The sequence below is a fragment of the Capra hircus genome, chromosome 7, assembly GCF_001704415.2.
Source record: "Capra hircus breed San Clemente chromosome 7, ASM170441v1, whole genome shotgun sequence".
NCBI classification, from domain to species: domain Eukaryota; kingdom Metazoa; phylum Chordata; class Mammalia; order Artiodactyla; family Bovidae; genus Capra; species Capra hircus.
Window position 1 is genome coordinate 59,088,966 of NC_030814.1, and position 14,385 is coordinate 59,103,350.

Genomic DNA, 14,385 nt, shown 5'->3' on the forward strand with positions numbered 1-14,385 from the left:
AGGCACAACCACTAGGCATCCCCACGACCCCCCCATCCCCCCCACAGCAGCAGCTGGAGCTGGCGACCCTCAAGAATCCTACCAGTCCCTCACCCTCCTGCCCCTTCTACTAGGTCCACAAAGTGGAAAGGTCCAGTCCAGGAATTCCTTTAGATCTCCAAGATGAAGTCTGGTGACCCTCAGCTCCCAATTCTTTGCTGCACATGCCAACGTTACTAACCACGCCCCGAGTCTACTCCACAGACCTGAGGTACAGGAGACATGGAATGAGTGAGTGAATGAATGGAGGAGTGAACAAAAGGTGTCTTGCACCTTTTGCCTCAGTTGGAAAAGCTGTTTGTAGCTGGCCCTGCAGGCAAGCTCAGATACAGGCTCAGCTGGCTCCTCTCTGAAGCAATGGCAGAGTGCGACCAAGAAGAGATGAGTACCCTGTCAGCCTGAAGTTCTGAAGGAAGGTGGCACTCTCACTTTGGTCAACTGAAATCCTTTGAGAGATCTTGGCTCATCCTGAACTTCCCTGAAATGGCTGAGGGTATCAGGGCTATCACTCTATCCCAGAAGGAATCCATGTGACTAGGAGGATATCTTGGAAATGAGTGAAGCAAGCACAGACAGCTCAGGATCCCAGGTCTGGCTGGGCTGGGGAGAATGGGCCCCAGAGCCCCAGGATTCACCTTCTCAAGAGGGAGGACCCTCCTGAGAGCCCTTCCTTCAGATCCGTAGGCCTAGGGCACTGCGCCCATAGCTGTAAGGAATTCATGGTTACCCACAGCTGCCTGGGGTGCTGGACAGGGATTGGGGTGGAGGGAGGAATACTGATCCTTTGTAAACTACCCATGATACGCCTACTTTCAGAAGCAAAAATCCATTTTTACTCAAAAACAATCTCATCCACTCTAAAATCCTCCAGGCTGACAAGGTATCCCAGGATACCAAATGGACTTATTTCAGGGGTAAATGGAAAAGCTCAGAGGGAATCAAGACACTACCAAAAAGAAAATCTAATGGAATTTTTTTTCCCCTAAGGAAAATGCAATTGAAAGGCACTAGAATCTTCCATGGACCATTTTTGATTTACAGTCTTGAAGCAGGCATGTCCCTGGGAAAAGACTCTGATGCCTGGGATCCCAAGAACAAAGCTCTCCACGTCACCACACACACCCAGGGATAACCTCTAGAGGAAAAGTGTGTGCGTGTGCCTGCACTTGTACATGTGTGTGGGGGGTAGGGTGGGGCTGCCCTTCTCTGGCTTCGGAAAACCTCTAGAGTCTAAAAGGCTGAGAATGTGTAAGGGTAGCCGGAGGGAGTGAGGCACCTTTTCCATCGCACCACGGATCTAAAGAGGAAAAAGCCACCGAGCCCAGCACTGGGACAAGGAGGCAAGCGGTACTGGCTTCTCGAAACTAAAAGGGTTTGTATCTACAGCCATACCACCCTGAGCGCTCCTGATGTTCTCTATAAGGCTGGGCAGCCTTGACAGCACACAGCTTCCTGGTTGCAAGCTGATAAGGCTTTCCAGAAGGGTGGATAGGAAAGTGCATTTCCTGGAGGAGGAAGCCACTCCTTCAAGGAGCCAAGGCCAAGTGTGGAACAGCAGAAGGCCAGGGCAGGCTACTACCACTGCCACGATCCACTCGCTGGCGGTTCTCAGTGGGTTTGAGACCAGCTCTCAGGGTGGGAGCTGGGCCCTCCTCATCCCTGTAGTGCCCCACCCCCGGCCCAATCCAGCCGCTGCAGATCCAGGTTCACTGGCTCTGGGGCTAAGCCTGCCACATGGGAAATAGCCCATTTCAATAAAATGCACTTATTTCCCTTCACTTCTCTGTGGCTTGGTTTTCTCACCTGAAAAATGGAGGCAATAACACCACCCACCTCCTGGGACTGTTATAAAGATTAGATGGCTAACTTGAAAAGCAGCACAGTGCCAGGCACCAAGTAAGTGGATAATATATTGTAAGTATTACTGTTACTGTAAAAAAATAAATGGCTAGAAGGAAAAGCAGTTCTAGAGACTGGGTGGAGGCCAGGCACGAAGTCAGCATGGTGAGACTGACATCTGCATGGAGACCTCACAGAACCACTGCTCACCGCTCACAAGACTCCCACATTGTATGGGGCCAAGATGCAGCTGAGGAGACACAGACTTAATGAATTTAAGAAGAAGGAAAAAAAACCAGAACACCAAACCACACTTTTATGCAGCATTTATATCAGCTACAAATAGATCTCCTGGACAGAGATGAACGTAATAGTCAAATTTCAAAAGGGCTGCATCATGAAGAAAGAAACACAGACCATAAGATTTACATGAAAATGTAAACTATTGTCTCTGGATAGCAAAAGTATGGGTATATCACTTTTTATAAGGAAGAGCTATTTCTGTAAATTAAAAAGTTCTTTAAAAACAAAGCCGTGCTTTTCTGTGTGAGAACCTGGTTGGCCCCAGGAGCAGTGGCCTGGGGTCTGCGTAAGTGGCGCTAAGTCAGGGTTTGGAGAAAGCCACTCTTCTGGCCCCTGACCACACTGCGCTTGGTCCCCACACTCGTGTCGACATCTGCTGGGCTAAGCCCTCATCCACTAATGAGGATGCCAGTCCTTACCATCTTCAATGTCAGCATTTTAGTTACAACCATCCCATGTTGCATCCCACCTTTTAGAGAATCTCAACTCTGGGGAGCCACAATATAAACAGAATATAGATTTTTCCCCCTGTGGCTAACCACACTGACCGCAGGGAAACAGGTGCCCGTGGGCACCGGGCCACAGCAGCACGGGTGCAGCAGAGCCTCAGGGCCTGTGCTCGGGCCTGGGATGCTCTCAGCAAGGCTAGTCTTCCTTCTGTTTGGAAGCGTTTGTCCTAGGGAAAGACCCTGCCACTCTAGTCGCCTCACACTCACAGGGCGGTCCCAACACCCTGGTGCTGGCTCCAAGCCCACCCATGCCTCCCAGTTTCCCTGGATACCATTCACCCAAAGCAGCCTTCCTCTCCTTGCCCGCCAAACCAATTTCCTCATTGTTTATACCAACCTAACTTAAAAGGCTTATGTGAGAAGTAAAGGAAAGGCGTTTGTCAAGTTTCAAGACTGGATGAGAGCAGTATTAGAGCAGAAAACCCCGGCAGCACCTGGAGGGCGGGGGAGGCTGAGGAAGCAGTGCGGCAGAGTTGTCCGGGGGCGGGCAGGACTTTAACCACCCCCGCCACATGCCCCTGGCCAGCCAAGCAGACCGGACCTGCAAAGAGCAGCCGCCCTTTTACACTCCATTACCCCTGAGTGCTGGGCGGGCCAAGGCTTTTGAAAAAGCAAGTGTTTTGCATTAAGCACTTGACCAAAACAGACTGTGTCTCTATATCCAAAAAGAATTAAAAACCCAAGGCCATCTTTAGGAGCCTGTGGTCCCTCAGGGTCCTTGTGACCAGGCTGTCTTCATGTGACGCCAGGCCCTAGACCTTGGGCAGTCACTAGGCAGTGGGGGACAGGGCATGGGGCTTCATTTAAGCGCAGGCCTACCGGAGCAGATCTGTCGAGTTAAAGCCTGAGGTCACAAACACGGGGAGTGAGAATCGAAACTGGTGCCAAGAGCCCACTCACGAAAGGCTAGTCTCATCTTCTTTTGTGAAGAGTTGCAACTGAGGGTCCCAGAGAGAAGAGGTGGGCCTGCCTCTTCATTGCTGTTAACAATGTATGTTATTGTTATGAATATTATACATTTTATATTTAAACTACTATATATATTATTAATATTTTGAAGTATTTCAAGGGCATTTTCTAATGTAATGTAAATAAGCATGCAAGTTAAGAATACAATTTGAAACCAGACAGACCTGGGTTCAATTCAAGGCTCAGGGACTCTCTGACTTTAGGCCAGTTAAATTCATCTCTCTGAACCTGTGTCCTCATCTCTGAAATAGGAAACCACCAGCACAGGACTGCTGTATGGATTAAATAGGATAATATACACAAAACACCTGAACAAGACCTAATTAGAAACAGCAACATTTACTTAGTGCTTAGCACTAAATTACACAAGGCATTTAAACAACTATTGGAGTGAGAGGTGAGATTCCAAGGGAAAGTGAAAGACAAAGTTATTAAAAAAAAAACAAACAGAAACCAACTTTTACTTATTCATGGGAGGCCAAATGATACATGGAAGCATGTCAGGCTTTGGGTCAGATCCCCAGGCAACCATGGTCAAGACATTACAGCCTCTGTAAGACTCAGGTTCCCTGAGTGTAAGGTCTGGGATAACCTACCCAGAAGGACTATAGAAAGAATCAAAGCCACGTCCATACAGCTTCCAGCACAGCATGGGGCACCTCACTAGGTGCTCAATAGCCACTGAGGAGCACAGGCTTTGGGGTTAGACTGGTGGGTCTGAATCTCAGCCCTACAACCTCCTAGGTGTAGGACCATGAACAAGGTTCATGCTTTCTCTGCTTCAGTCCCTTCATCTATACCAGTGGTCCCCAGCTTTTAGGCACTAGGGACCAGTTTCGTGGAAGACAATTATTTTTCATGGATGGGGCGAGGAGGATGGTTTTGGGATGATTCTCATATTCTCATAAGCAGCCCAAAACCCCGACCCCTTGTAGGTTCAGTTCACAGTAGGACCTGAACTCGAGAATTTCATGCCGCTGATCTGGCAGGAGGTGGAGCTCAGGCGGTAACGTGAACAATGGGGAGCGGCTTTAAAAACAGATAAAGCTTCACTCACTCACCCACGGCTCACCACCTGCCGTGTGGCCCAGTTCCTAACAGACCACAGACTGGCACCAGTCTGTGGCCTGGGGGTTGGGGACCTCTGATCTGTATGATGGGGATGGTAAAAAACCTATTTCACAGGGTTGTTACAAGGACTAAAAGAGCTGACTCATAAAAATGCCTGATACACCATAATCACGTGATAACTATTCATTCTTTTATTTAGCTTTTATTAATTATTCAACAATTACTAATTAATATTAAATGTTCAAAAACTTAGACCACTGGCCTCAAACTCTTCTTGTCCTGTTAGTTTTAATCTAGGAATTGCTTTCAGACACCCAGATTCTCCAGACCTACCTGCAGAGAGGCTCAGAAACAAAGCTTGTCTATCCAGTAAGAAGTCACGAGTGAATTCTTTAAAGCTCCAGGTTCCTGGAGGCTTTTTCCTGGGCTGGCCACCAAAAAAATAGTCATGAATTTTTTAGCTGCTGATAAAGTTTATTAGGAAGGCCTTTTCCTCCACTGGGCTCAAAAGCCCAACTTACAGCTTTAATATGAAGACATACAGAAGTCAAAGCCAACAGTCCGGACAACACTGCTGGTTGTTAAAACTGAGCGGATACTACTGGCAGAGAGTGGGCAGAGGCCAGGGATGCTGCTGAACATACAGTGCACAGGACAGCTCTGTATTCCCCCCGCCAGAATCATCCAACCCAAATATCAAGGTGCCAAGGGTGAGAAACCCTGCCCTACAGGGAATCTGCTTCTACAGGTAAGCGGGCTGGAGGAGGGGACAGGACACACAACGGACTCTACACTACAGTGGCCGCCAGGTGCAAACGACACGTGCATCTAAGCAGAACTGCTGGGGAAAGAAGAACACAAAAATGATTTGAGATAATGGGGTATCTGGACTATGAGTGGAAAAAATTTTTTTCCTGTCAGAGTTGTCACTATGTTCAGTGACCAGACCACTCAGTGGAGGCAAAAATGACCCAAAGCTGCATCTCTCAGTTCTGATAATCCACACACCCATGACTCAGTGAATATCCTGCTCAGAGCCCAGACCAACAAATGAATTGCACGAGGGAGGGGAAAGTGGTGTAAATGATCCTTTCTGCAAATTCAAGTTCAAAAGTTTAACAACTTGACAAAGCTTACTCTGAAACTCATTCTGTCCTCTCTCCTGCGTATCTTCAAACTCCTCTTCATCTTTAATCACTCAACAAGTACTCACTGGGGAATCAAGGGGTCAGTCAATTTATTCAAAGTGTCTGCAATCAGGACACTTTTGGACAGTGGTGGAGACCTTAACTCTCTAACTAGAGCCAAGGCTGTAAAATTACAAGCCTAGAGCGCACTATGAAGGACAGAAAGCTGACCCAAGCTGCGCTGGGGAGTGAAGGCGAGGTACCACTCAGCATCACTGAAGTGACGCAAGAGTGAGATGGGAAGGATTAATAAGAGTTATTTGCACCGAGTCAGGAGAGTTATGATTTTGCAAGCCATATAGAGGAAACACCATTTGCAAAAGCCACACGGGAGGAGAGGCCTAGGGAGGTTGAGGCCTCTCTGAAAACAGAATCTGCTAGCAAGGCTAGAACATGAAGGACCTCTCAAGGCCTTTGGAAATATTGGTCTTTATTCTAATAATAGGAAGGGAAAAGAAATGTTTAAATCCTTAACTTGTATAGGTTCTACTCTGGCACACTCAAGGGTTAGGTGAGGAACAGCTCTTCCCAAAACCTCTTTATCCTCAGGTAAATCAAAACTTCAGGCCTATCACACAGAAACCCAGGCCAGCAGCAAAGCCTCAAACTAAATGGAAGCCAAGAGACCATGACCAAAAGTAAGAAGGAGCAGTTTTCTCTCCAAAGTAAGGATGTGCAAGCTGAAAGCCCAGTGGGCCGCGGTCCTGGACCCCCTCCATCAGGGAGAGGGGAGGTCTCCAGTGCTGAGAGAAATACTGGTGCCACAGCCCTGGTCAAGAGCCACAGATCCCTGGAGGACCCCACAAGCAGCCCACCTCCTCCTGGTTAAGGAGGTGAGTGTGTTCAGGCTGGCTCAGACCACAGGCAACTGTCCCTTTTGCCCCATTTCTGTGCCTTTGTCTGGACAGGCCCTGGGGATTGATGCTTTCCATAGCTCTTTCTGGAAACCCTACTCACTACCAGCTACTGTGCCAGCTCTGGGAACCTTACTGTCTCCATCTCATACCCCTTCCTTGCTCATCTTCTTCTTCCTCCTCCCTTTCTAGAGACTTCCTCCTTGTGGTCACTGGGTCTGTCTCAGGTCACACATGGTGTTAGAATGACTGCTTGCCACTTACTAGCTCTGACCTTGGGCAAACTCTTCTTTAATAAGACCCACCTCATGGAGCTGTCCCCCTAATTAAAAGCTGAAGGATATATAGTGTTCAGCACCAGGTCTGACCCACAGCAAAAACTCAGCCACTCCCAGGATTCTATACAGAGAAGATGAGAAGGGAGAGGAACCCAAGGTAACATCACAAGCGGGTGCTACAGAGACACCTGTGCAGGCAGAGGACACGGGGAGGGGACAGCCTGCCAGCCAACACACCCTGGCATCAAGTAGTGAACATGGCGCACAAAAGGCCCCGCCTCCCAGCAACCTACGTTCAGCAGGAGGACGAAGGCAGCCAAGGAACTCGGGAGCACCGTGCTGGGAAGGGGAAAGAGGCAGGCAGGGTGCGGAGAGCGCAGGCTAGGGAGTCATATTTAATGGGGTGGGGAGAGGGAAGGTGGGTGGAAGGCCTCTCTGACTAGGTGACAGCTGAGCAAGAATCAAGAGAACACAGGCCGGGTCGATTTCGGAGCAAAGAGAAAGGCAGAGGGGAAGGGAACAGCAAACAGCACAAATACCAAGGAGCACTGGAGCAGTGCACAGCGGCAGCCTGCCCACGGAGGGCCTGGCTGGTCACCGAAGGACTGGGTTTTACTCTGAGTGACAAGCGAAGCATCTAGAGGGCCTGGGGGAGAAAGCAGACAGCAGGGGCAAGAGCAGGAGGGAGACCAGCTATAAGGCAGATGACGTGACTCTGGAGTTGAGGGTCCCATAGCTGCCTCAGGCCGGTGGGGATTCTTGGGGGGAGATCAGGAATGACTCTCAGCAACTGGGATCCCCACCTTTCCCCTGGGGGCTTCCTGTCTTCAGCAGCCCCATCCACCCACAAATAAAAATTCAGAAAAGTGGTGTGGGCCAAGGGAGGATGCTGAGTCCTCGCTGCCTGTACACTGGACGGTATATGACTTTGTTTGTGCTTTGCCTCAGTCCGGCAATCACAGTAGGACAGATAAGGAAGCAGAAGCTCAAGGAACTGGACAGACTCCACCTAGATTCCTGAGCCAGTGTGGCTTTTGGTGGCTCCATGCAGAGTCCTTGCCAGGACATTCTGTCATCTGACACCTGGTGAAGAAAGAAGGTACTAAGCTGGACTTTATCTGCACTGGAAAGGCTTCCCGGGGCAATGAAAAATGCCTCATCAGAGTTTCTGATTTTAAAAAAAAGCATAAATGGCTCAAACAAGCCAGCTGTAATTTCTTAGCAGAGACTCTGGATCATTCAATTCTTTGTTTACCCCTGCACTGAGTGAAAGAGCAGCGTCAGACATGAAGGTGGTGCGCAGGCAAACCAGGCCGCGGTGCCAGCCTGCACCGACTGTGGACTGGGGACAGGCCACTGTGGACTGGGGACAGGCTGGCTGGTTGGCCAGTGACCTGGGTAGGGCTCTCCTGCCGCAAATACTCACCTTTTGCATCTTCAAATTACAAAGAGCAAAAACAGGCACACTTTACAGGCTCAGAAACCCTGCACAAAGGCCAATCAGCCTTCTGAACTCCATGGGGACATCCTAGGGACTCTGCTGAAGCAGAATTCATTTCATTTTATATCCATACATTGCCAAATGTCAGTCCTAACCCAGAAGAACATGAATAAAAGCCCAGTATCTGGACCTACGACAGTTAAATAGCAAGGGAAGAGTCTCAAAGGGAAAGGGGACCAGAAATGGAACATGAATTCACAAACATCTTTCGAACTGATGTTATTTCCATCCATTCAGCAGACATTTACTGAGCATATACCATGAGTCAGCACTGTTCTAGGTTCTGTGGAAACAGAGGCTGAGAGAAAAGGATCACCTTCATGAAGCTTACAAGGGGAAGCAGGCACACTCAAAGATCAGAGAGGTTAAGCAATCTACCCAGGTCCTAGCATTAATAAGGGGATTTGAATCCAGCTTTTATCACACTTGCCACCTGCCTACCAGGAAAGCGGTTATCCCTGTTATAACTACCAGTTTTCTGTGTTTCTTTCTGTGGCTGGGGGCTGAGGGGGAGGGAGGAAACAGGGGGAGACGGGAAGAAATAGGCTGAGAAGAAGCTACTTTCCTTGGATGGGTGTCTGAGGGCTGCTGTGGAATTAGTGCTGGATTGCAGCAGCATGCAGTAAAGAGGAAATGCATTTAGCTTGGATTCAGGACTTATGACCCCACTCCAGTACTCTTGCCTGGAAAATCCCATGGATGGAAGAGCCTGGCTGCAGTCCATGAGATCGTGAAGAGTCAGACACAACTGAGCGACTTCACTTTCACTTTTACGCACTGGAGACGGAAATGGCAACCCGCTCCAGTGTTCTTGCTTGGAGAATCCCAGAGATGGGGGAGCCTGGTGGGCTGCCATCTATGGGGTTGCACAGAGTCAGACACGACTGAAGTAACTTAGCAGCAGCAGCAGCAGGACTTCTGTCCTCATAAAAATACAAGCATCTCGGCAAGTCACTAAACCTCTCTGTATTTCAGTATCTCTAAGAAAGAGGACCTAGAGCCAGACATCCTGGAATGTGAAGTCAAGTGGGCCTTAGAAAGCAACACTACAAACAAAGCTAGTGGAGGTGATGGAATTCCAGTTGAGCTATTTCAAATCCTAAAAGATGATGCTGTGAAAGTGCTGCACTCAATATGGCAGCAAATTGGGAAAACTCAACAGTGCCCATAGGATTGGAAAAGGTCAGTTTTCATTCCAATCCCAAAGAAAGGCAATGCCAAAGAATGCTCAAGCTACCGCACAATTGCACTCATCTCACACGCTACTAAAGTAATGCTCAAAATTCTCCAAGCCAGACTTCAGCAATACTTGAACTGAGAACTTCCAGATGTTCAAGCTGGTTTTGGAAAAGGCAAAGGAACCAGAGATCAAATTGCCAACATCCGCTGGATCATCGAAAAAGCAAGAGAGTTCCAGAGAAACATCTATTTCTGCTTTATTGACTATGCCAAAGCCTTTGACTATGTGGATCACCACAAACTGGAAAATTCTCAAAGAGATGGGAATACCAGACCACCTGACCTGCCTCTTGAGAAACCTATATGCAGGTCAGGAAGCAAAAGTTAGAACTGGACATGGAACAACTGACTGGTTCCAAATAGGAAAAGGAGTACGTCGAGGCTGTATATTGTCACCCTGCTTATTTAACTTATATGCAGAGTACATCATAAGAAATGCTGGGCTGGATGAAGCACAAGCTGGAATCAAGATTGCTGGGAGAAATATCAATAACCTCAGATATGCAGATGACACCACCCTTATGGCAGAAAGCAAAGAAGAACTCAAGAGCCTCTTGATGAAAGTGAAAGAGGAGAATGAAAAAGTTGGCTTAAAGCTCAACATTCAGAAAACTAAGATCATGGCATCCAGTCCCATCACTTCATGGCAAACAGATGGGGAAACAGTGGAAACAGTGGCTGACTTTATTTTGGGGGGCTCCAAAATCACTGCAGATGGTGACTGCAGCCATGAAATGACGCTTACTCCTTGGAAGGAAAGTTATGACCACCCTAGACAGCATATTAAAAAGCAGAGACATTACTTTGCCAACAAAATCTGTCTAGTCAAAGCTATGGTTTTTTCAGTAGTCATGTATGGATATGAGAGTTGGACTATAAAGAAAGCTGAGCGCCGAAGAATTGATGCTTTTGAACTGTTAGAGAAGACTCTTGAGAGTCCCTTGGACTGCAAGGAGATGCAACCAGTTCATCCTAAAGGAGATAAGTCCTGGGTGTTCACTGGAAGACTGATGTTGAAGCTGAAGCTCCAATACTTTGGCCACCTCATGCGAAGAGCTGACTCATTTGAAAAGACCCTGATGCTGGGAAAGACTGAAGGTGGGAGGAGAAGGGAACAACAGAGGATGAGATGGTTGGATGGCATCACTGACTCAATGGACATGAGTTTGAGTAAACTCTGGGAGTTGGTGATGGACAGGGGGGCCTGGTGTGCTGCAGTTCATGAGGTCACAAAGAGTCGGAAACGACTGAGAGACTGAACTGAACTGAACTGAAGAAAGAGGGCACTGGCTGAATAAGGAATGGTAAATGGCCACATCCTACCTAACAAACAATTTAAGCCTTGTTCATGGCTGCTGCCTAGGACCCTTTGCTAAGGAGGCTTCCGAAGCCACATTTGGGCTGAGCAGATAGAGCTGGAATTGGTGAGTGACGTCTCCCATGAGCTTGGGAGGGTGAGGGCAACCGGACACTTCGATGATTTGAGGTAGCCGAGTGGAAGCCATTTCAATTTTGGTGACAGAATTTAAAAACCTCTGACTTCAGGACTTTCTAACAAATTCACAGAATTTTCCTTAAAAAGACAGATGGCCTATTTTCTGACATAAGACTGGAGATGCTGCTGTGTTTAACTGCCACCTTAAATAGTTTTGTTACTATGGCATATTCCCAAGAACCTAGAAACTTTCGTTATTTAGAATGCTTCACTGAGCATGAGCTCACCCGCACCAGGGCCTGGAGGTTTCCGACGATCTTCCTACTCATGTTGATGTGGCTTTGCCACCAGAGAGTGTGACGAAGTGATGTGCTGAGACTTTTGAGTCCGGGCAGTGAAAAAGCCAGGCTGATCGTTACTCTGAAGTTATACAAAGTTTGGGGAAATCTGGGTGAAAGGTACACAGAACTGCTTGTACTATTTCTGCAAAGCTTTTATAAAGTCCAGAATTTTTTCAAAATTAGAAGTTAAATGAAAAGTTTTTTGTTTCTTTTTTTTTTTTTTTTAAGGAAGGCCTGGGAGTTGCTACTTTTGCAACTCCAAAGGAGTTGCCAAAGGAGCCCAGACCTCCTGAGGCTGTCACATTGTGGGGCCATGTGGAGGGAGCTCGAGGGGGAAAGGACAGCAGACGCATTTGGGTGTTTTTGTTTGTTTCGTTTTTGCATTTGAAAGAACAATTTCTTGTTATAATGAAGAAGTATAAGATTTAACTGAAACTGAAACAACTGACAGAATACTACAAAACTTAAACTTTCATGGGAAATAAAAGGGTCAGATCAAGCCAGCAGGAGTGGAAAAGCCCAAGCCTGGACTGCATACAGATGAAAAGAGTAACTTCTCAGCCTGTGCATCACCTGACCCCTCCCAGCAGTGAGACAGCCACAGTCATGCTCCCACCCCCCTCTCCCTTCCAAAGAATCTGCCAAACCAAACAGCTTCTTCCTCTGTGATACAGGTGTAAGCCAAACCAAGAGTATCCCTTTAGACAGCTATAAATATGAAAGCCAAGAAGGAAAGTTTGTAAATCCCATTCAAGGGCAGAAAGCACACAGACTCAGCCCAGCCCCCTCTAGGTCATCCTCTATGCTCCAGCCCCAGTGAGCTGAGACACATCTTTCTGGCCAAGTTCTGCCAAATTACAGAATCTTTAATGGCAAGATTTAGGGTAACTTACTACGTAGTAATGTGTATTAGTGCAGGGAGATCCAGCCAGTCCCTCCTAAAGGAGACCAGTCCTGAATATTCACTGGAAGGACTGATGCTGAAGCTGAAACTCCAATACTCTGGCCACCTGGTGTGAAGAACTGACTCACTGGAAAAGACCCTGATGCTGGGAAAGACTGAAGGCAGAAGGAGAAGGGGACGACAGAGATGAGATGGCTGGATGGCATCAGACTCGATGGACGTAAGTAGGCTCCAGGAGTTGGTGATGGACAGGGAAGCCTGGTATGCTGCAGTCCGTGGGGTCGCAAAGAGTCGGACGAGACTGAGTGACTAAACTGACTGACTACGTAGTAGTAGACACCCAAAACATATGTCAAACTTCCACCTGAGGGAAAAAGCCTTAAATTCTGGTTTGGTAAGACCTGGCTTTCCAAGTGGGTCTTTGAACCCAATCCTTGGGCTGATACAGCTCCTTGCCTAAGTGCTTTTGTTTCCTGAGTTGCTTTTTATAGAGTATCCCTCCTATTTCAATAAGAAATCTCCTTGCACATCTAAGAATATAAGATTCCTCTCCTCCCTTTCTTTTTGTAGCAAGGTTTTTGCTCCCTGTGTTGCCTCTGTTCCCTCAGTGACCCTTTTTCCTGTCTTATCATTTGGGGCCTTTACTCAGGTCTCTGAAGATCCTCTGTTGTTCGTTAATATTTAAGGCTGAGATTCTATTACTTGCAGTCTTATGAGTCTTGACTAACACAAATGGTGGAAGTCTAAACTAAAACAGTAACAGCAAGGTTGACTGCAGTCAGTCATTTAAGAGGTTCTTTACAGAACATGAAACCTAACTGAATTTGCTGAGAGGAAGCGCTTTGAAAGAAGTCTGTATGGAGTGCAGCTGAAGCACCTAGGAGTGCTAAGTTCTAAGGAAGGTGTGGGATTCAGGAGGGAAAGTTTCAAGGAGGTGCTGATATTCTGTTTGATCTCTCTGTAGGGCTGGGCAGAATGAGAATGAGGAGCAGGGACTGAAGGGAGCAACATGGCTGGTTAGAGGCCATCCTCAGTGGTGACATCCTTAACTCCAAGCCAAGGTAGTTACTGGATGAGACATCTGATAGTCTAGTAAGGGGGTGGGTATATTTTTCGCTTGGGAGGGATGTGAACTGTTAAAAGCGAAGGCTGGTGCGTGGTGGACCAATTGCCAAGACGGCCACCAACAGCTCCTCTCACCCTGGATTCACATGCAGTTTCTCCTAGTGTGTGCCTGCTCAGTTGCATTCAAATCTGCAATCCTATGGACTGTAGCCCGCCAGGTTCCTCTGTCCATGGGATTCTCCAGGCAAGAATACTGGAGTGGGTTGCCATTTCTTCCTCCAGGGGATCTTCCCGACCCAGGGATTGAACCCCTATCTCCTGCGTCTCCCGCACTGCAGACAGATTCCTTACCTCACTGAGCCACCTAGGAAGCCCCTGTTCCTCCTAGTGAGCTGAAGTCTGTTTTACACCAATGTTTGTAACAGCCATTTATGTATTATTCATAATATTTCAAAAGCAAATATATATCAACTAATGAAAGGATGAATAAAATATGGTATATCCATACAATATTATTTGGCAAAGGAATGGAGCACTGATATTTGCTACAATGTGGATGAACTTTGAAAACATTACACTTAGTAGAAGAAGCCAGTCATAAAAGACTGCATATTACATGATTCAAAGTTCAGCACAGACAAATCTACAGAGACAGAAAATAAATTAATGGAGGAGGAGATTTAAGGATATGGGGAATATCTGCCAAAGGGTCTCTCTTCAGGGTGATGAAAATGTTCTGGAATTAGTGGTGATGGTCACACAACTCTGTGACTATACCAAAACCCACTGGACTGTACACTTGAAGTAAAAAGCAGAAGTGGGGGAGAAGGCATCGATTTCCTCTCCTGTTG

The 14,385-nt window shown here is 47.4% G+C and overlaps 1 protein-coding gene across 2 annotated transcripts in view; it reads right to left on the reverse strand.

Annotated features, from left to right (window-relative positions):
- CYSTM1 (cysteine rich transmembrane module containing 1) overlaps positions 1-14,385 on the reverse strand; it is a 70,142-nt gene that overhangs the window by 24,945 nt on the left and 30,812 nt on the right. The window lies entirely within an intron of this gene.